The sequence below is a fragment of the Mauremys reevesii genome, linkage group 4, assembly GCF_016161935.1.
Source record: "Mauremys reevesii isolate NIE-2019 linkage group 4, ASM1616193v1, whole genome shotgun sequence".
NCBI classification, from domain to species: domain Eukaryota; kingdom Metazoa; phylum Chordata; order Testudines; family Geoemydidae; genus Mauremys; species Mauremys reevesii.
The window spans coordinates 88,420,068-88,443,434 of NC_052626.1; the positions used below are offsets into that span (position 1 = coordinate 88,420,068).

The 23,367-nt window shown below is 45.2% G+C and overlaps 1 long non-coding RNA gene across 2 annotated transcripts in view; it reads right to left on the minus strand.

The window, feature by feature from the left end:
- The window catches only part of LOC120405316, a 49,708-nt gene extending 34,099 nt beyond the window's left edge, over positions 1 to 15,609 (minus strand). Inside the window, exons 1-5 of one of the 2 annotated variants that reach the window (XR_005598488.1) lie at positions 15,550 to 15,609; positions 15,190 to 15,351; positions 5,690 to 5,903; positions 5,126 to 5,204; positions 3,349 to 3,473 (exon numbers count right to left, since the gene is read on the minus strand). This is a non-coding gene — a long non-coding RNA (uncharacterized LOC120405316). The remainder of the gene's footprint in view (positions 1 to 3,348; positions 3,474 to 5,125; positions 5,205 to 5,689; positions 5,904 to 15,189; positions 15,352 to 15,549) is intronic. The other variant, XR_005598489.1, reaches the window with a different exon arrangement.
- Positions 15,610 to 23,367: the final 7,758 nt, after the last annotated feature.

A 23,367-nucleotide genomic window follows, 5' to 3' on the forward strand; every position in this document is an offset into this window, starting at 1 on the left:
CCTTTTGAATGTTTTCCCTTCACTGCCAGTGGGCAACCCTATACTGTCACTGCAGAGTGTATACACATTCCACACATGCAAGCCAAAATTTTAACCTTGAATTGAACACTGTTGAATTTCTTCCCTATATTCAAAATCCTGGATTTAAACTGTAAGTAGAGGCATGGGGCCTGGATCAAAACCTAGAAGGGGTCTATTTTTGAGTTCTTCAATAGTACAGCCAGGTTTGTGAGATTTCAGCACAGGATGGTGGCAATCTCACAAAAATACGTGATCTCACGTAACTTCCACCCAAGATGGCACAAGTCTGAGCTGATCGAGCAAGCTGTTCACCAGAGCAGCTCACAAGGTCTCAGCGCTGTCAAATTTAAATTTGAACCACCTCCTAGTCTTAATCTGGATCCAAACATTGCCTCTACCTTCGTCTACCCATCACACACATACGCACATGCACACGCACCACACACACGCACCACACACACACAGTCGTGCTTTTAACATATAAATACAAACACACAGAGAGCTTTTACTGATTATGTTGGAACAACTTTCAACATTTGTTTTAGGCTTGATCTACATGTGAGCCGAAGCACATTCTGGCTTGCAATGCAGCTACTGTGTTGATTTCATAAGTTTTAATTGTGCTTAGTTATATGCCAGTATGTGGGTGTGTGATGGAAAAGGAAGATTAGAGAGGTGAAATATTGCTTCAGTTGTATATTTTCCTAAAATATCACCAGAATAGCACAAGGTTAGTCTGCTCCAAAAGAACTGTAGTACTTTTTTTTTTGCGCTATTGTGAAAATTGGACATATATTTACTGCATATTAATTGGCTGAGCAAAATAAGGTCTAACACTCAGCTCAATGGTATTTCTCTGTTTTGTCAGTCTGTAATACATCCAATCAACTGCAAAGTTTCTAGGAACATTCTCGGCATCAATGGGCAAGAACCCCATAGATTTTGGTGCCAGCTGGAAAACCGGAACACTGAAAAAGACTTATTTCCACCCAGCACCCATTTGGTGCTGCAGACAACATTGTGACAACAGAAGTAAATCACTCACTCACTTACTCCAGGTCATTTGCATACTTCAGTCCCATTGGTTAAAATGAGTCAGCAAATGAAACGATGGGTCAGGACTGAGGTGCTTTGACAGAGTTATGGGGGTTCAATATTGGAATAGCAAAGGCTGCTACAGATCAAGCGCTATGTAGGCTGAGTAGGGATGAGGCTATAGATTTTCACAGTGGCTCCCTCCGTATTATGCCTGGCTCGGGCAAGGTCATTTACCTTTGCCCAGTCAAAACTGTTTTAGTTAATCTAAACAGTGCTCACTTGGTGCTTCAGGCACAGAGAGTCAAAAGGAGAGGTGGACAAAGCAGACATCAGGGTTAGGGTGAGGGTTGCTGGAGGGAGGTAGTGATCATGACTGATTTACCTGTGATGTCACTGTGCTTCTGTTTATCTCACAGACAGAAAGAAAAGAAATAAGAATGCACGAGGGTCAGGGGAATGGGGGTGCACACAGTGGCATGGGGGAGCAGATGGGGACCATAAAGAGCCCTAGGCATGGGGGTGAGAAGGGGCAGCTTGGTATGGGGGTGGGAGGGGTGCACACAAATCTCTTAGCATTGGGGGAGGAGGTGAATGGGGAAGACAGAGCCTCTGATTTGATGGAGGGAGTGGGCAATTGCAGAGAGTCTCCGAAATAGAGTGCATTGGGAGGCTTGCGCACAACGAGCTTGTGGAGCAGAATGGAGGAATGCACACAGCAGGGGCTCTGTGCAATGTGCTCGGCCTACAGACATGACAAAGTGTGCAAAACTTCTAGCGTAAACCAGCTTCCAAGTATGTAAATACATGAAGCCAATGAGAGAAGGGCAAATTGTGAGATGACAAAGCTTAACTCCATCCCCATCAACTGATAGTACCACTGGTATAAAGCCGAGCCTGCTATTACTACCACAGTTATTTCTTAATAGTAAACTTGAATTACCAAAAGAACAACAACAACACAGGCCAGTCAAGCAGCTACACGTTAAATGCAATCATTCACACCACAAAGTGATTGGAAACGCAATGTTAGAGAACTTTTTTTTAAACGTATCCCTTTAAGTCAAAAAACCAAGAACAATTACTTTATGGTGCTCCACTTGGAGGGAGCGAGGAAGGATCTGGAAAGCTGCTAGAGTAGCAGGTTGACAAATGTCCTGGTGCCTTGACCAGGTTATACAGCATCATTACCGGTCAGGAGCTAGTAGAATTGCTAAGGATTTAAATCTGGAGCATCTTTTGTTATATCCCACCAATAGACTACAGGCATTAGACTGGTGCCATTGAAGTCAAGGGGAGTTTTGCCATTCACTCCAATGAAGAAACCAAACAGAAACAGTTGGGTGCCAAACAACCATGTTTACTAAATATATGCAAACACGCCAGCCCAAGGTACATACATACTGTTTCTCTGACAGGGTTCTGGCATCTACTGCATAGAACCACTACACCGCCCCTGGAATGGGGGGCTTCTTGAGTGAAGCAGACCTGGTTCTATTAGCCCTAAGCCACATACTCCCTCCTGTCATCAGTGGCAGGAAGCAACATATGAGATGTGAGGGGGGGCACGGTTAGAACTCATGGCTTTCCAGCCCATCCTCAATCAATACTGCAGTCCCAGTGAACCTGCTGCAGCTGGTATAACTGGTTCTAAGGCTTTGTCCACGCTGGAAATTTGTCAGCAAAACTTTTGTCATTCAGTGTTGTTAAAAAAAATCCTAATGATATAAGTTTTACCGACTAAAAGTGCTGGTGTGAACAGCGCTTTGTCAGCAAGAACACTCTCCTGCTGCCACTGTGCGCCTTTTAGCGTGTCGCTAAAAGTGAGGTAGTGTAGACAAAGCTGAAGTTACACTAGAGGCCAATTTGGTACCCCACTATCCGGACAGAGAGGGGATGCTTGGCACAGCTGAGGATTCACTCCTCTGTGTTAGTATAACAATGTCTCAATGACAAAGTCAAAATGCTTTTAGCTAAAGGGTTTCCAGATCTGTGTTTGGGTTACAAATATGGAACTCCTAACGAAGTCTGCATATGTATACTTAACCAACACATCTGAGTGTAAGTGTATGTAAGGGGGACCAGGGAGAGTAGAATGGAATGGATGCTTTTTAGCCAGAGCCACTTTGTTAAATGGAGCCAATTAGGAGAAACCCAGCTCAAATCCCCATTTCTTCGCAAAGTGGAAACAGTGTTGACATTTATCCTCCTTATCATGGTATAGTGATGTGCTCAGTTATCTGATTACAGGGAGAGAGGAGGAGTTAAAGATTGGTTGTTCTAGTGATCTACCTGCTACGGGTGCTCCATTCCAAACCAGAAACCACATAAACTCTTGGGAGCAACACACACATGTTCTCTGGAAGAAGACGGCAACAGCCAGAAAGAAGCGGGGTGATGCATAACCTGAAACAGACCTAGTTTTACAGAGAAATTCCAAGTTAGAAAGTTAATCCTTAGAAAAATATTGTACTAAATCCAAATATTAAAAGTACTCAGAGACCACAAGGATGGGTGCAGTTTAAGAACCTGAACAGAATACAGTAGAATGTATTTGGTTCTTTTCATAACAAACAACATGTCTTTAATCACCAGGAGCTGATCAGTCAGTCTAAATAATTCAAACCACAAGACCAAAGATGATAAAACAGCACATGCTACTGAGTCTTACATAGCAGAAAATGGCAACAATTTATGCCCTGATTAGACTCTGGAGCCCAGATTCTCACTCGTGATCAGGCTCATTTGCTCCTTCACACGCTTGGGTTCTATGGGCCAGATTTTCAGAATAGCTCAGCAGCCGATAATCACTCCCATTTCGGCCCCTCAGTGAAGGGGTCAGATATTAGAAGTGCTTAGCACCTAGCAGTTCCCATTGAGTTAGTCAGGATATAGTTCTGAATTGTGGGTGCTGAACTCTTTTGAACAATCCGGCCCTACGACTGTATTTCCTATAAAGGGATAATTTGGCCTCTTTGGTTTTATTCTCATGATTTCTTTTCTTTTGATAAATTTTTAAGGAAACGAGCATGCTGTAATATCAGTAACTTACTGCCATGCACGTCTGCATTTCTCATTAGGAGAATAAATACAGTTAAATGATTACTAATCGCAACACAGAACAAAATGCAGGGCCTTCTTGTAGGCTGGCAGCCTGTCTGCCTGGCAATGGCTGCTGATTCATGCAGAATTAACATGTTACAATATTAACAATTTTTTATTGCTAATGTGCGGCTATTGTAAACAATGCCATACGTGGAATTAAAGTACAGTAATTCAGGTGACTGGCTGAGGAAGACTAATCCTGTTGAGTCATGTTAATGAGGGCTTTAAAGAAAAAGAAGCAGAGAGCAACACAAGTGAAAATAACACTCCCATACACACACTCATTTTGCAACAAATTGGTAGTTAAGAGAGGAGGGATAGCCCTGTGATTAAGGCACAGGACTGAGGCTCAGGAGAGCAAGGATAATGTCCTGGCTTTCTTTCTATGTGATCCTGTGAAAGCCATTTCATCTCTCTGTACCTCATTTTTCTATCTATAGGATATTAATACTTCAACCTTCTATCTGTCTTGATTAGTTAGGTAGTAAGCTCATTATGGCAGAGCCTGTCTCATACCATGTGATTGTACAGCATCTTGCACAATGAAGTTCCAGGCACTACTGTAATACAAGTTATAATAATTCTAACTGGTTTGTTAGTGTCATTAAATTTCAAATCATACATTTTTGCCTAATTTATATATTATACAAACTCATAATTTTACTTTCAAAAGAGGCACAGTAGGAGATCTGCTTATTGAATTTGGCAAAGGCTAAAGGCACTTTCTTTTATCTTTTATGGCACACTCATAAACTCAACTCACATTCCCTTAGCTGATGTTGGGGGAGGAAAGTTCATAGCTACTTTGAGGATAAAATATTTTTCCTCCTAAAATGAATAGATGTAATGAAGCTTGGGAAAAAGGCAGCTCCATCCAGAACCCCTAAAAATATCTGGCCTACTTTAAAAAAAACATATATTTGCAAGATTTATAACTCAATAGTTGGTCTTGGTCTTGTTTTACCTCAGCTAGGTTGAATCAACTGCAGGATCTATTTCTGGATTAATATTGAAGAGAATGCAACTGTTGTGCTATCTGAAAGCTACAATAAAAAAAAGAAATAGAAAATGAGTTCATCCCCATATATATCACAACTACAGTCCCTAGACTTATCTTGTGTATACAAGTGATGCCATCATCAAAATTGGTCACAAGACAAGCCTGTGCCAAACATTACATTCTTTGTTCAGAGTTACACAGTATCTAGTCTCTTGACAGCCTCACTTATACAACATGTACAGACAAGGTCCATGACTGAAGCACAAATGGTTCAACGAGACTAAAGAACAAGGTAGCTGTTAAAAGGAGATTCATCATTTTCTCCACACAGGCGTTAGTTTCCGTGTAGATCTTTATTTACCTAGAGACCAAATCACTTCAGGCTGATCAACAAAAATGTGGCTGATTTTCAAATGATGATAACCTGAGAAAGGGCTTCAAAAATCTTTTACTTAAAAAAAAATCATCTGTTCTGTTGCTGAGAATTAGAAATCAAATCAAAAGAAATAAAACTAAATGAATAGTCACCTGTTAGTAGCCAGCAGGGGCAAAACACGTCACACTTGAGCAGGGCAGCCTGTGGCTCCTCACACCAGGTCACAGCACCTTTCAGGTGTGTGTCAGGGGATGCCATTTCCATAGTGCACAGGGCCCCAGAACTCTTCAATACAGTACTGCAGTCTCTGGGCACCCACTGAAGTCCGTGGGATCACAGGCTACTTTGGTCAGCTTCCACTTAAAACTGGTGTGAATGAGAGCAGAATCAGAGCCATAAGGTTTCAAGGTAGACCTGCCATACACACAATGTCACCACTTGACTAACTGGTGCATTCATATACAGGGTTCTAAGCAGCGTGTTTAAAGGAGGCCTGATGAAAAGCAATAAAACAATGTTCTAGTTATATTAGAAATGTTGTCCCCATCAAAACCAGCACATACATGGTGTACACAGTGTTGCTAACCCTCTCCATTTTCTTGTGAGTCTTGAGGTGCCTTTTTAAAGCCCCAGCTACTGGATTCATGAGATTGCAGCTTTCATTCTTTTTTTTTTTTAAAGTAAGTTTCTAGTCCTCATGGTTGCAGAGAAAAGTTTGAAAACTGGACCCCAAAGTAACAAAGGTTCAAACACCAGAAGGTAAAGAAAAACCATTTTTAAATTTTCATTCAGAATTTTTGAATGCTTAGGCCTAGCAATAATATGTATTGGCTACTGCACCCTGGATGTGCAAACAAGGACCTGAACAAAACAGAGTTATGTTAGTTTCTGCTCCATAAGAAGCGGGGGCGGGCGGGGGGAGATCACAAAGGGAAAGGATACAACAGTAAGGGAAAACACAAAGCCAGCTCTGCTGCTGGTGCAATTCACAGGAGCTGTGCGACTTCAGGGCTGCTGGAACAGTTTTTATAGTGGGGGTGCTGAGAGCCATTGAACCAGACTTTAAACCCTGTACACGATGGAAATCACTTGAAGCCAGAGGGGTGTGGCAGCACCCCCAGCACCTCTAGTTCCAGCACCTATGTACCAGTTTACACCAGCTGGCAATATGGCTGTTTTCAACTTTCTAAGGAAATAGGAAACAACCGTGAGTAAAATTTACCCAATATTAAGCACTATCAAATGGACTTGATAGCATCCAGTTGAATTGACAGATGCAACAAGTAACAGCATTGGAAAACACCACAAGAATTCAGGTGAAGCTAGGGACTGATGGGCTGTTTAGATCCTGAGCTTTTTTAGCACACTCTTTACTTCTCTCTCTGAGTTAAATGCTCACAAGCAGAGAATGCTGAACACACAAGTGGAGTCCTTAATTCACTCTCAAGTTAGCACAAGGTCAGCTTCATCAATTCACTTCAAATCTTAACTAGTGAAAAGCTATTCTTGAAATCTGGTGGGTGGGGACAGCAGAGCAGAGGGTTGGTTTATAGTCAGAGAAATTAAATTTTATGGCTTGTGGAGTCAGATTTATTATTTGCTCTTTCAAAGTTGCGTTCTTGTCAGTGTCTTTTCATGCTGCTGGGTTGGAACATGACCAATATAAATAACACAGGGCAAATATAGGTCAAGGAGAAGTTATTGTTATGCAGACATGTATTGAGCTTTTTAGGGTGGTGGGATCACTAAAAGGCTCCTTCCTCACCCGTCATTTCAGGCAGAGTACTTTCATTCCAATAGCCTTAGTCTCCCCATAGGTCGTTATGGCACTCCATTACCACAGTATCTGAATGCCTCACAATCTGTACTGTATTTATCTACACAAGCCCCATGTTCTGAGGTAGGGAAGCACTATTATCTCTTTTTACAGATGAGGAACTAAGACACAGAAAGACTAAGTGACTTGGCCAAGGTCACAGAAGAAGCCTGTGGCAGTGAAAAGAATTGAACCAAGGCCTTCCAAATGCCAAACTCATATCCTAACCACCAATCAGCTTCTTTTGAGAGCTGCCAGTCATGGGGATATCTTTGGGCCATACAGCCTCTTTATGGCTGACTGCCAGCTAGCGTGGCCATTCCTTGGGACACAGGGAAGACACTAAGAATGCTCAGTACCTCTCTGACATGATCTCCAGCAGCCAGATTATCAACTATGCAGGTGGGCTATGCACAGTCTCAGGCTCTGGCCCTGGGAAGGTGCAGGATTCGGATAGTCTCATGCCACTTATGCCACCACCTCTTGGAGCAGCGGCAAGGAAAGCTTCTCTCCTTCCAGATATGACCTGTCCATCAAGGCTACAGCACTAGATGCTGTGAAGAATGTCATGACTGGAATTGGGCCCTATATCTATTATTGCAGCACTATATACAGCAAGAGCAATAATCACTAACGCTTTCAGGTAGCTGGTCTGAAAGAAAGGCAGAGGAGGACAGCAAGCCGGAGGACAATAAGATAAACAGCCTGGAGAGAAAGAAACAACGTCTACCCAAGGGAAGAATGGCAGCAAGGTAACACAAAGAAGGGGTCTCTGCTAAAAAGGTAAATGGTAAGATAGTCACATGTGTTTTCACTAAAGCTGCTAATTCACTCTTCACGTCTCCCATTCAAGTCATCAATCACAACATAACCTAAATAAAGCTCAGAGCACAGCTGCCTGCATGCCACTGTAAATGAACCTTCTGCCAATGGAGCACTGCCCCGGCAAGCCGGCGTCACGGGAGGAAAAAACCTTGGCTGTCAAAATAAACTAATCAGGTACCACAAACCCTTTTAAAAAAAAAATGTATATGCTACTAAATTTTAACCCCCTCATTGCTAGTTAGCTGAGCTCAGTGTTTTTATTTGCTTAAAAGCACCAGAACTGGTACCAGTCTGAGATAGATGGAGATCTAGAGTCTGCATAATTTGGTCAGAAATCCCATGAGAAGTCCAGAATTTCTTTAAGGCCCATGTAGGGAGAATAGTTTCTTTCTAGGTATGTCAGTACCCATGCTGGAAAACCAACAGAGGATGAGGGGAAAAGTTATATGACTTTTTAATCAAACCTCAGAACAGGATTCTGATTTGGATTTTCCTTACAAACAAAAGAATAAGACTTCCCCTCACATATATACATGGGCTGCCAGGCCCTTGGTGCATAGGAACAAATGGGGCAACTCTCCCACTTACTCCCTCCACAGAGCTGGTGGCAACTAGCCAGAGAACTTTATCTTGTTGTTAACTTAAAATATAAAGTCCTCTGTTAGGACAAGGAAATAGTTTCAGCAAAGTAATGCCGTGACCACATATTTCTGGGGGGAAGCCTGGATTCTATATCTTATTATCGTGTCAAACAGCACTACGGGTGAAATTAAGCATTCGTATAAGCAGTGTGATTCCGCCAAGATTAATGGAGAGCTGCATTCACTTTACAACCAGGGCTGAAGCTGACTCGTTACCTTGCTCTCTCTTGTCTCCAGAATGCCATGGAATGTGTATTAAAATAACCAAATGCAGAAGCTATGCTTATGTTTATAGGCATATTGCAAATTATGGAAAGTCCTCATTTCTGCCCCCAAAATTCCTATTTGGAAGTCAGAATGAGTTCTAAGTGCATGAGGAATGCAGACTATCGAACTATGCACACATTTGGGGCCCAAACTGAGTTAACATAATTTTGCCCAGTAAGAAGCACTCCCTGCCACATATTATTATATATATTTTATATGCCTTCCACACTTAACCCTTCATTTAATGGTAATGCTGATCACACCCTACTAGGTTTCAGATATATTCAGAACTTCACCAGCTCACTCTGGCCAGCATGATGAAGTCCTTTGATCCACAGTAGCTCTGGGGGTGCTAAGCGACACTGCCTTTCACAGAACTTTGGTCTGGCACTTTGGATATTTGAATACAAAACCAAAACTGGCACACAGGTTTTGTATATCAGAGAGATCGCTGAGATCCAAGAGTTAAAGAGGGGCAATATAGTCCAGTGGATAGGGCCTGGGACTAGGGCATGAAATACCTGGATTCTATTTCCAGCTTGACCACTGACCTGACTCCTGCTCTATGAAAGCTCTAGGGTGACCAGACAGCAAGTATGAAAAATCGGGATGGGCGTGAGGGGTGCCTTTAGAAGAAAAAGCCCCAAATATCGGGAATGTCCCTATAAAATAATCTATATAAAACCTATATAAAATAATAAAACTAATCTGGTCACCGTAGAAAGCTCTCTGGTTTCCTTTCCACCCTTTGTCTGTCTTACCTATTCAGCTATTCCGGGACTGTTTCTTACTATGTGTACTTATGGTGCCCAACACAATGGGGCCTCTATCTCATTTGGAGTCCCTAGGCAGTACTGCAATATAAATAATAAAAGACAGAAACAGTTATTGCAATTTAGACAGAAGATGTATTTCCCCTTGCAAAGTTAACAAACAAAAAGTAAAAGGAATGGGATTCCTAAAATACAGACTTGGAAGTAATAGCATTTAGATAAAAAGCAAGCCATATAAACTCAGGATTTCTGAGTTACTTGAATTGTAGATAGTATTAGGAAGTTCCCCACGCTCTACAGATGCATAATCTGAGAAGGTGGAAGCATTCTATTTGGAGCTGAGTAATTTCCATATGCACCACCACCATCGGAAAACATCATCAGAAACAAGTCCAATAAAAAAATGCAGAAAACAGGAGAACAACAACAACATTTGCAGCTAAAGGATGGCCCCTAAGTTTATTATTTTCATGAACAAGATATGTTTCAAGGAAAGGGATTCCTAAAAAATTATCAAGAAAAAGCTTGGGGAGGAAATTACTGCTCAAAAGATGGTGAGTAACTTTTGCTTTATTTCTTATAATCAGATTCAAGGAAATATTTTTTAAGCAATGAGAAAAGCCAAAGATGGCTTCATGCTGTCTGGAGTGGTTCATGATCACGAGTGCCAACCTCAGGGCAGACTGTCAAAAAGTAGGGCAGACACCCCAAGCTGGTGGTGTGTTCTATAATTAGATTTCACCAACCCTGTAACAAATGTGAACTCCTGAAGCACTATAACAATCTTACCATGGAGTCGCAGACAAACCTATCTTGCCACCCAGGAAAGCCGGACTTAGTGATAAATGGGCACTTACAGCAAAGATCACAGAATATTCACGTTGCTCCCAGTCCCAAGAAACCAGTCACTTACCCCAGGTCCATTTGTACCTTAGATCTCATGCCAAAGGCAATGCTTGTAGCTAATCCTATAGGAAACTAACTAAGGATTTATTAACTCATTTCTTCTTCCTAGTTATTTACAGGTTAAAGCAGGCAACATGTATACACAAAAAAGTTACAGTCTGTGGTTCCAAAAGCTGACACAATTATAGTAATCTGTCAGCACTGAATGTCTTTTAGAACTAACCCAAGCTGACCCTGGAGATCTCTGCATCTGTTTCCTAGCTCCAGTCCTGTGAGAGTTCAAACACCAGCAGGGCTGCCGAGAGCGGGTTCGGGCCCTGGTGAAAAAAATTTTTCGGGCCTTTCAGCAAGGGCAGACCAGCTAAACAGGGCTGACGAAGCCGGGGAAGCCAGGCCCCGGGCCCCCTTCCGGATTGCCAGGCCCCGGTAATTTATACCGGCTTCCTCCCCCGCCCCACCATGGGCCCTGAACACCAGAGAGATGAAGGGCCGCAGGGACGTGCTGGCCGCCGCTTCCTGCAGCTCCCATTGGCCAGGAATGGTGAACTGCGGCCGCTGGGAGCTGTGGTCGGCTGTGCAAAATCACAATGTAAACAAACTGTCTCATGGCCCGCCTGCCGATTACCCTGATGGGCCACGTGCAGCCTGCAGCCTGCCCACCACTGTTATAGAGTCTAAACACTAAAAACATCTTTACAAGTCTAACACCTATCTTGAACAATACTAACATGCAGATGAGCAGGTCTAGTTTCCAGCTCTGAATTTGTCAGTGCTCAGCTGACGCCAGCAGCCTTGGCAAGAGCTGGCATGTGGTCCACCAGTGTCACAGATGGTTCATAACTGGGTTCCAATTCTATACAAACGAGATGTTCTCAAATGTTTCAGGTTTGAACCTATCTGTCTTTAAATAGAAATGAGCGAAAAATTAGGGTGATTTTTTTTACAAAATATCATAGCTGGGATTTTGTTTTGCAGAATCAAAAGCCGGGGCAGTGTGGATCCAGGTTTTCCTCATTTGCCAAAGGGCATTTGGATAAATAGCATGCATAATAGTTTGACACATAATAGTTTGACCATGGACAATGAGCAAGAAAAATCTAGTGATAATGTCAACCATTGGGGGAAAAAACCCACTGGTCAATATTAATAAAAAACCTCTCAGGGGGAACAGATTCATTCAGAATGTGAAAAAAGCATTTCTTTAAACCTTGACACCATCAATGAAAATACATATAATGAAACTGAAGTATATGCATCTAAAAAAAGGAACAAAATCACAGGGAAAGAGTAATGGATTATTGTAATTGCCTATTTTAGCTAGGAATATGACATAGACTGTCCTAGCAGTTCTATTTTATGACACAGAAGAAGTTAATCATATAGCCATGACTGTACATACTGTCATTAACTATGTGGTGGGTTCTGTGTGGTAGATCTGTGCGGTAAGATACAAAATGTAAATCCCAAAGAAATGTGTCAGTTAGCAAAAACAATGCCCAATACCTTTCCACACACAGACAAAAAAGCAGTAAGAGAAGGGAGGAAAAATTTGAGAGGAGCTTGAATCAAAACACTAGATCTAAACAAACCAACCTTAACATTTGGAGGGAGGAGAGCACTAGGGTGAACAGACGTCCCGATTTTATCAGGACTGTCCTGATATTTACTTGTTTGTCCCACGTCCTGACCGATGTTGTCCCGATATTTTGCCTTCCAGCGCACAAGCGGAGGGGGCTTGTGCCCCCCACCCCAAGTCCACCCTGGCCATGCCCCAACTCCACCCCTCCCTTCCCCATTGGATCCCTCCCCAAATCCCTGCCATGGCCCCGCCCCCAGCCCTGCCCCCTCACTGCCCTATTGGATCCCACCCCAAATCCCCGCCCTGGCCCCGCCTCTTCCCCAAACACCCCGCATTCCTCCTCCTCACCCCTCCTTCCCAGGCTTGCGCTGATCAGCTGTATAGCGGCACAAGCGCTGGAGGGAGGGGGGAGAGCAGGACGTGGCAGCCAGCTCAGGGGAGGTGGAGGCAGCCCTCAGTCAGCAGCCACAATTTCCAGCCACCGCTCTCTGGCCACCCAGCTCTGAAGGTAGCGCAGAAGTAAGGATGGCAATACTGCAACCCCCCCCTAAAATAACCTTGTAATCTCCCCCTTCCCCCCACCCCCAGCAACTCCCTTTTGGGTCAGGACCTCCAATTTGAGAAATGATGGTCTTCCCAGTGAAATCTGTAGAGTACAGTGTGAAACCACACAGGGTGGGAGACCAGATTTTCATGGCTGTGAATTTGATAGGGCCCTACCGATGGTTTCCCACACATTGAAGAACCCTGGAATGGGTCACACATTGAGCCTGGTCCCTTTGAGACCCATGGGCAGCATGTGAACTCCGCCTTTGGGGCAGCTAACCCCGCAGCCCTGCCCCTCCATCTGATCTTCCTCCCCCACCCCCGCCAGAGCCCTGAGGAACCCCTCCCGTCCCTTCCCCTCTCTGTGGCCAGAGAAGCCCTGGCTGAACATTCCCGGGTCGCCCCCTGGCCCCAGCCACCTGCTGGCCTCCAACCAGAGCTGAGCTGCTGCTGGCTTGGGGCAGAGGGCGCAGTGTGGGTGGGGCCAGGACTTGGCTTAGGGGAGGCTTAGCCTCCCTTGGCCTATTATACCCACCGCCCACATTGAGACCCCTGTAAATCAGGAATAATGCTCCTGAAATTAATGAAGTTACACCAGTGTAAAATGGATGTAAGTGACAGTAGAATCAGGCCCTTTCATTCCTGTCACATAAATCTAGTTTCAATCACACAGCATGCTGTTTCCAAGGCCAGGGGCAAATTAATCCCCTACTCATATACCTTGATTGACAAACTGCAGGAGTTCAACCCTCCTCAAGTTGCTGAACAGATGTCTATTCTGACAAATGAAATCTCATGACTAGAGGGAATTGGAAAGTGCTCATATTCCACCTTCCTCCATTGCTACAATGCTCCCACATTTCCCTGAATGACAAGCCTCCTCAATTCTCCCTATTGCCAGATGCATCCACCCTCAGAGAGGCAATATGGGTTATGGAAGTCTGCCAAAGGCCCTGCGTATCTTACTGCAAGCAGGAGCCTGCATTGGCAAGAGCAAAGCCTCCCCAACAGTATTTCATATTGCAGTATCCACTGTAGTGAGGCATTAGGTGCTTTGCAATGCTCAGGCACTAACTGGAGCCTGCTACGTCAACCTTGTCCTTGTCCTGCTACTTTCTGTCTCCTCCCTTGCTTTGTATGTTTAATTTCCTTTGTTTTGTCAGTGATAGGGTAATTCCCATTGACAAAGTTTTGCTTTGACATTGTATTGAGGTCACCACAATACTGTGTGATGCACAGGGCAGAAAGACCTCACTAACCTAGAGGATGTCACATGCCAGATAAAAGAGAGCTTTGTGTGAAGTAGTTTTATCCAGCTGTTTTTAAGAAGTGTATGAAAGAGAGTATATATTAGCTGAAGATCATATGCTGCTGGGGTGGTGGTGTCTCATGATTAGGAACCTAATCGTTCTCTTGGCTCATGAGGAATTGCAGGTCCTGGGGGGTGTTGTGACACCAAGAGAGTGGAATTCTGGCTATTGGAAAGATATTCACCCCAGGATGCCTATGTTCCACTCCTCCCCTATCTTGCACATGCAACATGCTCTGGTTCCATTGCCAGGACCCAGCAGTGAAGAGGTGGCACACATCTAGAAGTCAAGCCCAAGGCAGAGAGTAGCTTCCACAGAGGCCTCGCTTCAGTATCTGTTAGTGAATCACTGTCTTGCACTTTCGTTTTTTTAAACTGAACTCACAGATGACAGACAGTGATTATTCGCTCCTGGGTCTTTTCATAGACTTCCATTTAAATTGGTGGTTATATTTTAGATCACTTACACACTAGTTCTATGTCTTGTAGATGCCTTAATTCCACAGCCTAACACAATGTTCCTTTTTCCCATGAGTCAACCAGTCCACTTCTATATTACAGGACTATGAAGCTCAATCTTTCTAATTGTCTTATAATTATGGTTATGACTTTGCCATGGCAAAAAAAAAAATCACAGGAAAATCAAAGTGAAAATAGCAAAAGTTACAGAAATATAGTTAATAAAATAAAAATCTCAGGCCCTATTTGGACTTTGGTGGAAATTGTGGGTAGTCAGCACCTCTCAAGCCTCAAAATAAACTTTGTTTTTTGCTATTTTTAATGCAAACAGTAGTTAAGAGCTGTCCACCTCTTTGCAAATAATGGGTGGGACTTATCTGGATCTAGTGGCAAGAATCACTTATAAAGGAAAATGTTAGGCCACCTTAATATAAGAGTCACTGCCAGTCCGCCTTCCCCGCAACCCCATTTCTTATGAAATGTAAGCAATAAAACAGTCAGAAGTTAAAAGTTACAATAGGGGCACTGTACCTTTATGAAAACACGATGGAGGTCAGCTCCAAGAGCCCAACCATGCAAAACAGTGAGCACACCCAACAACTCTTGAGGCCTGTGGGAGATGGAAGCAATCAGCAGCTCACAGGATCAGTCCTCAAGTGAGTACTCTTCATCTTTTGTAGTATGCCATTCTCCCTGGAGGTGTCAGCAAAACTAATGTGAGCAACAATAACTCATCTAGGAGGGGCAGATCAGCTAAGCAAAGAAATGAAGCACAGGGAAAAGAACAAACAGAGCATTGCAGCCCAAAATGGAAATCTTGTAGGTATTTCTCTTATACAGATCACCATGTAGAAGACTGTGATTTGAGGGTGTAACCGGGTCGGTACTCACCGCTGCCACGCCTCCTGCTGGTTGGTCCCGGAATGTCCCTCGGTCCCACCCTGGAGCGCCCTCAGCAGGCTGGTGACCCACCTGTTCTCTGGCCCCGGCGTCCCTCCCTGGACCCGGTGCCCCCTATCTATAATTGGGTCTCCCCCTCCCAGGGGAACCCCACGCTACTATCCCCACCTTGCCTCAGTAGTGGCTACTGACAGTCATGGTCTAGCCCCACACCCTGGGGCAGACTGCAGTATCAGCCCACTCATCACAGGCAATAGGGGTTTGGACCTGCTGCTTTGTCCTACCCCTGGGCTGCCCTCTGCAACTCCCAGTACCTTTGGCCCTTTGCTAGGCCGCAGCCTGGGGCTTTCCAGGCTGGAGCTTCCCTAGCTCCTCAGCCTGTCCCCCAGCCCTGCTTCACTCAGGTATCTAGTCTCAGCCTCTAAGCAGCCAGGCCCATCTCTCTCTGGAAGCAGAGAGAGACTCTGTCTGGGCTCTGGCTTCCCTGCCTCTTATAAGCCCCAGGGCTTCAGTTTGGGGCATGGCCCCAGCTGCAGCCACTTCTTCAATCAGCCCAGCTTCCAGAGCCACCCCTCTCAAGCCCTGTCAGGCAGCATTTCAAAGCCCTCAGGGCCGGAGCAGGGTCTCCCTGCTACAGAGGGGTTGGGCTAAAACTAGAAATTCACAGGATCTGTCCCCCCTTCCCCCCCACCTCCATCCCCTGCCCCCAGACAAACCCTGAGTCCCACTTATAATAAAGATGTAAATGCACGTTATGATACAAACCTCTCACCTCCCTAACTCATATTTCAGATCCCTGGCATATTCCCAGCAAAAAAAGAAAGTTTCCTTTCATGGTGACAAGAAGGGATGGCAATGCTTAAATGGAACTAATTATAGGCAGTCTGTAATACTGCTAAAGTTGCCCAACACTTCCCATTGTAAGGCCCTGTTTTCAGTTGCTTATAACTTTGCTGAACTTTATCTGTTTGGGCTGGTATTTCCCATGGCAGGTGTCCACCTCGTGCTGAATTTTTTGTTTTGTTTTTGTTTTTTGATGAATGATTAAGCTAAAATGGTTCAGCCAATTCTGAGAACAAGCTTAGGGAAAATACATTGTTCTGCTCATGTTAAAGTCTTACAACCATTTCCTTGAGATGCTCTAGCATCTAACCTTTGGAACAGGACTTGAAATTTGGCAGGAGGTCACTTTCGTATGAAGGCTAATGGCTTGCTGTTGCCATGAAAATTTGCCCAAATTTGGTTAAGTAAAAAACTTTTGCAAATGCTCAGAAGAGACTTCTTAGACCTTTGCAGAAATTCTCCAAAGATTTCATCTGCACTCAGCATGCTCCAGCCCAGAGCTGCATGGGGTGAGTGGCGGTTTCCCTGCAATTGTTCTTTCTAATACCCAAGAGCTGCTGTTGGGTTGTTTACAGGCACTGAGAGAAATGAGAGTGTCTCTCCTGTGCACTCAATGCCTTCCCTCCAGTGGAGCTCAGGCTGCAAGGGAGAAGAAAAAGCAGCCTGATTAATACAGAGGGATGAGGAGGAAGAAGGGCTGGGGGAGCTGTGCTAAGTGGGGGCTGAGTGGGTTGCAGGACCCAGAGAGTGGGGAGGAGCAAAAGCAGATGAAAGGCAGGTGCTTATGGGGGCTAGGAAGGACTGGAGCAGAGTGGAGGGCAGGGAGGAGGGCAGTGGGAGCCTATGTAAGCACAGAAGGGAATGAGGTGGATAAAAACAGAGTGGGAAGGGGACAGAAGCCCAGGGGTGGGGTGGTGGATAGGAAGAGAGGGACACAGGAGCGGAGTAGGATTGGATTGGAACAGAAGGACAGGGAGGCCAGAGTTCGGTGGGACATACTGGACTGGATAGCAGCAGGACAGGAGAGACGGGATCCAAAGTAGGGGGGCTGGATAGAAGCAGAGTGGGGGAGGGATGAAGGCTTGCTAGAAGGGGGTGAAGGCTAGATAGAAGTGGGGGAGGGGGCAAGAGCCAGAGGTGAGGGCTGGATAACAACAGAGCTGGTGGAGGCAGGAACGGTGGGGAAGGGCTGGATAGGAGCAGAAGAGGGCAAAAGCCTAGGGGTAGGCTTGGTTGGGACAGGGTGGTGGGCAGAACACGGTGGGGAAGTGGGCTGGAGCTGGACCATGAGGAGTTGTGTGTTCTTCATTTTGTGGTTCCCAGCATGACCTTGAAATACCTGGGACCAGATTTACAAGAGTGCTGAGCACTCTCACTGCAACTGAAGTTGATTGGAGTTGTGCTTTGAACATATAATGTGCTATAAAAATGCTAAGTACTTTGGAAGATCAGGCATAGGATGTTTAAAGTTGGGGATCCAAAATTAGTGGTCACTTTAGGCAATTTCAGCCTTAATTTCTCTGAGCCTCAATTCCCCATCTGTAAAATGGGGATGAGAATAATAATTTCATTTTACCTCCCAGGGGTATTGTGAAGATAGATTAATTCATGTTTGTGAAGCACTCAGTTACTATTGTGATGAGCACCATAAAAATACCCATGAGGGTACTAATTCTATATTCAGTGCAGGATTTGAATGGTGTGCTGTAAATAGGGCCTGGAGCCACACGTTAAATGAGGAGGATAAAGGGAAAGAGTGAATAACTACCCCTTCCCTAAATGAGGTAGGGGTCTTGTGGAAAAAATAGTATGTGATCACATAATGAAAGACTGTATCATCATGCGCACGCACAAGGGAATTGGATTAAAGTTTCAGGGACAGCCTTACTTCTAGCATATGCTAACTGTTGGGTGCTTGGTTTTGCAACCTTAACTGTTTGGACATAATAGTGATATAGAGTGCATTCCATATATAGACACACACACTCACACAGATAAAGGGTGTGGGTGGGTGTATAAAGTAATGAATTACATGTTCATAAGGGTTGTTGTGATTTTTCTGAAGGCGATAACAAGCCTGCTGTGAATAAATACACTAGTCTTTTGTTTGAGTGGCATATCCAAAAACTGCCAAAACCTGGGATACACATTAAATGTATCTCACCTATCTCAGACATATTTCACTGTAGCCCCAATCTACTGGTTTACAAAGTGCCTTTGGGAATGACTAGAGCAGTTTTATGCCTCTATATGCGACAACATTGCATGTTGCCACAGATGGTCGTCAGTAAATACCTGATATTTGACTTACAAAATGCCATCCACGTTCCCTAATGTCCCAATTCTGGGGATGTTGTGTATGAGGGGGATATCTAAATAATCACAACCAAGCTTTCAGTTTTTCCTTCTTGCATGTGTTGTTTGATTGGCCTATTGATAATTTGCAGGCCCTAAGATATTGGGGCACCATACATACTCACAACAGAACTATCCTACTACTTTAATCATTCATCAATCTCTATATATGAAGGGCCTTATTCAACCATAGCTATAGATACCTCTCGCTCACCTTCTGCCATTCCATGTGCATTGGAGAGGAACCTTGATTACAAATGTCTTGAAAATTATTCTAGACAAAATTAAACTCCAACACTGGAATAAAACATTATGAGATCAAGAACCAACCCAATCTTTCTAATGAATTGACCTAATTCCTTTCTAAACTCTGGTTCTTGTAGAGTCTAGAACTGCTGTTTTCCAGGTTAGACTTGAGAGAAGTAGGCACTTGACTTTGTTTTTGGAAGTGAATGCTGTTGGCATGGCATTTCCATCATTATTCTAAAAATGTAATCTACACGTGGGTAGCTAACCAAGATATTTTTCCCCCAAACAAAATAATAATGTTGGTTTGGACTCAATATACTTTTAAATGCAGAACATATATTGATTCCAACACATACCCTAAATTCATCCCTGTATGTTGTTAGCAGCACTGATTATAACTATGCACAAAAGGTGGTAATATTTGCCCCTTCTCTCAAAATGAAATTAGCAACATAAAAAAAAAAGTTGGGTAATTTTCAAAAGTTCCTGTGACTTATATGAGAGATAAAGTTTCAGTAAATTCTGGAGACTTGCTATGGACAGTTCATGAAACAACAGGTTTTGCACTGGCTTGGTTGCAATATGCAGTCACACTAAATGTAATGTCCCAGGTGCAGATATGCTAATTTTCTGCTTGGGTTTTTACTTGGTTTGAGGTGTCCATGTTATCTCTTTTTGTCCTCTTTCTTTTTCTTTCTTGATTCCCTTTCCCATTTATGTGGGGTCAGAGGTATCCACAATTCTTCACTACTCCTCCAGGTCCATAGCACAGATTCATAGGTCTTGGAGTTCCAGTCCTTTTCTCTTCAAACTTCTATTGATGGAGTCGTTCCATCATATCCTTAGTCTTCCACAGCCTATTTTGCTATCCTTTTTCCTCCCAGGCTTTCTTTGCTAGTCTTTGTTCTCCCATTCTTATCACATATCCAATCTACCTCAAACATGCACTCTTCCAGCCTATTTATCACAGAGTGCCCCAAGTTCATCTCACCTCTAATTTCTTCCATGCACACTCTGTCTACCCTCTGCTTGCCTGTTATTCTCTTCAGTATATTACTTTCTACTACCTGTATTTTCTTTTCTTCCATCACCGTAACACTCACTGTTTCTGAACCATAGAGCAAGTGGGGACAAACATATACAGCATATAATTTTCCTTTCAGTTTGTTACTTAATTGCCAGTCCCACAGTACTCCTGCCACCTTTTTCACTGCTGCCCATGCACATTGGGTTCTTTTTTTCATTTCTCCAAATCTCTCTCTGATGGCACTAAGTGTACTTCCCAAGTACACAAATTATTTCTTCTGTTTCAGCTTCTCACCTGAAACTTCAATCAACAGCTCTTTTTCCAGCTTGCCTACTTGCATAATTTCAGTTTTCTTTGTTTTTACCTTCGAACCATGGTCTTTAAACACAGAACCCCACTCTGATACCATATTTACCAATTCCTCTTTGCTGTCAGCCAAAAGGGCCAGATCATCAGCATACCTTAGTTCTCTCTGGCCTGGTCTACACTAGGACTTTAATTCGAATTTAGCAGCGTTAATTCGAATTAACCGTGCACCCGTCCACACCAGGAAGCCATTTAATTCGACATAGAGGGCTCTTTAGTTCGACTTCTGTACTCCTCCCCGACGAGGGGAGTAGCGCTAAATTCGACATGGCTATGTCGAATTAGGCTAGGTGTGGATGCAAATCGAACTTAGTAGCTCCGGGAGCTATCCCACACTGCACCACTCTGTTGACGCTCGGGACAGCAGTCCGAGCTTGGATGCTCTGACCAGCCACACAGGAAACGATCCGGCGCCTTGTCGATGTTCTGCAGGACCGCAGGCAGGAGGACAGAGCCCCCCTGCACTGTGTCTGCAACCGCCCTCCCCCGCCACACACTCCAATACCCACCTCACCCAGAATAACTAGAAGGAGGGGTACCAAGGGCCATGAAAACTGTCACTGCACCACAGCGGACTGCTAAATTACCCAAAAGTTCTCAGTCCCTAGATTTTGAATAGTTCTCACCTTTACTGTGTTGTCGAGTATTAAAAGTAGTTTGCTGTTAATTTCTGTTTCTGTCATGTTTGTTTGCTGAAGACTTTCTGTGAAGCGGGGAGAGGGGTTTGGTAATTGCATAGGACAGTCACCATGAACAGGGTATAGACATGGGGGCAGGATCAACAGCAGGTTACTCACTGAGTGCAGTCACTAGGCACCCTGGTCAGTCTGTGAGGTGTTTTTAATGTTCTGTTCATAGGCAGCAGGTGCCCTGCTCCAGGTATACTTGGAGGTGGGTCTCTCCCCCGGCCCTGGCCCACGCGGGTCTCCCCCCGCCCCGTCAATTCCCTGCCTGGAGCAGGTCCCAGCGCCCACCTGCCCCCCCCTCCCCTGGCATGTCGTCTCCCCCCCCACCCACACTGCGTCCCTACCTGACAGTAGAGCGGCTACCGGCACAAATGCTGTCTGCTGCCCCAGGGTACTAGCGCCTGCCATCCACAAATGGCAAGGCAGGTTGCCATCACCCTGCCCTTCTACCGTTGCCCTGAGCCTCCACAATGCCCCAAACCCTCAGCCCCAGCCACAGCCCGCAACCCCCTATGCCTCCTCCCCCTTCCCACACACCCCTCACCCCTTCCTACGCCCCCACCCCCACCCCAGAGGCTGCACCCAAACTCCGTCCCAAAGCCTACACCCCTCACTCATTCCTGCATACCCACCTGTAACCGTCCTCCCCCCAGAGACCGCTGTAGGAGCAGTACCCTATCATTCCTAGAGTCTAGAAGCGGTCTCTACATCACTGCACACCCTAACCACCACAGTCCGTGTCCCTGTTTCAACCCTTTGACGCGAAATCATTATTAAAGAAAAGGTTTTTAAATAACAATGCTCCATTACCTTTATTTTTTACACGTGTGTTGGAAGGGGGCAAACGGGGTGAACGGGGTATGAGACTGCAGAGGAGAGTCAACAGTAAATGGGTAAAGAAACATGGCCAGGTTCAGCTTCTCTGTAAAGCAACTGGACAGTCATAGGTTACCCTGCTCTCTGAGGAACCTAGCTTTCAAAGCCTCCCGGATGCACAGCGCTTCCCGCTGGGATCTTCTAATGGCACGGGTGTCTGGCTGAGCACAATCTGCAGCCAGGCGATTTGCCTCAACCTCCCATCCCGCCATAAAGGTCTCCCCCTTGCTCTCACAGAGATTGTGGAGCACACAGCAAGCTGCAATAACAATGGGGATATTGGTTTCGCTGAGATCCGAGCAAGTCAGTAAGCTCCGCCATCTCCCCTTGAGACGTCCGAAAGCACACTCCACCACCATTCTGCACTTGCTCAGCCGGTAGTTGAAGAGTTCCTTCTCACTGTCCAAGGCGCCTGTATAGGGCTTCATGAGCCAGGGCATTAGCGAGTAGGCTGGGTCCCCGACGATCACTATAGGCATCTGCACATCCCCAACCGTTATTTTGTGGTCTGGGAAGAAACTACCTGCCTGGAGGCGTCTAAACAGACCTGAGTTCCTGAACACACGCGCGTCATGAACCTTGCCCGGCCACCTGACGTTGATGTTAGTAAAGCGTCCCCTGTGGTCCACCAGTGCTTGCAGCACCATTGAAAAGTAGCCCTTTCGGTTAATGTACTGGCTGGCCTGGTGGTCCGGTCCCAGGATAGGGATGTGAGTCCCATCTATAGCCCCACTGCAGTTTGGGAATCCCATCGCGGCGAAGCCAGCTATGATGACCTGGACATTTCCCAGGGTCACTACCTTCGAGAGCAGGAGTTCAACGATTGCGTTGGCTACTTGCATCACAGCAACCCCCACGGTAGATTTGCCCACGCCAAAGTGGTTCGCTACTGACCGGTAGCTGTCTGGCGTGGCAAGTTTCCAGAGGGCTATGTCCACTCGCTTCTGCACTGTCAGGATGCTTGCATCCTGGTGTCCTTGCGCTTCAGGGCAGGGGACAGCAAGTCACACAGTTCAAGGAAAGTGCCCTTACGCATCCTGAAGTTTCGCAGCCACTGTGATTCATCCCAGACCTGCAGCACTATGCGGTCCCACCAGTCCGTGCTTGTTTCCCGGGCCCAGAATCGCCGTCCCATAGCATGAACATGACCCAGTGCCACCATGATCTCCACGGCGCGGCATCCCGTGCTTTCTGACAGGTCTGTGCCAGTCTGAGACTTCATGTCCTCACCGCGCTGCCGTTGCCTCCTCGCCCGATTTCTCAGCATCTGACTGTTGAAGAGGTATACGATAAGGTGCGAGGAGTTGACAACGGCCATAAGTGCAGCGATGATCGCAGCAGGCTCCATGATCGCAGTGGAGTGCTGTGGCGTCCGCGCTGTCACTTATAACAGGAAAAGTGCGCGAA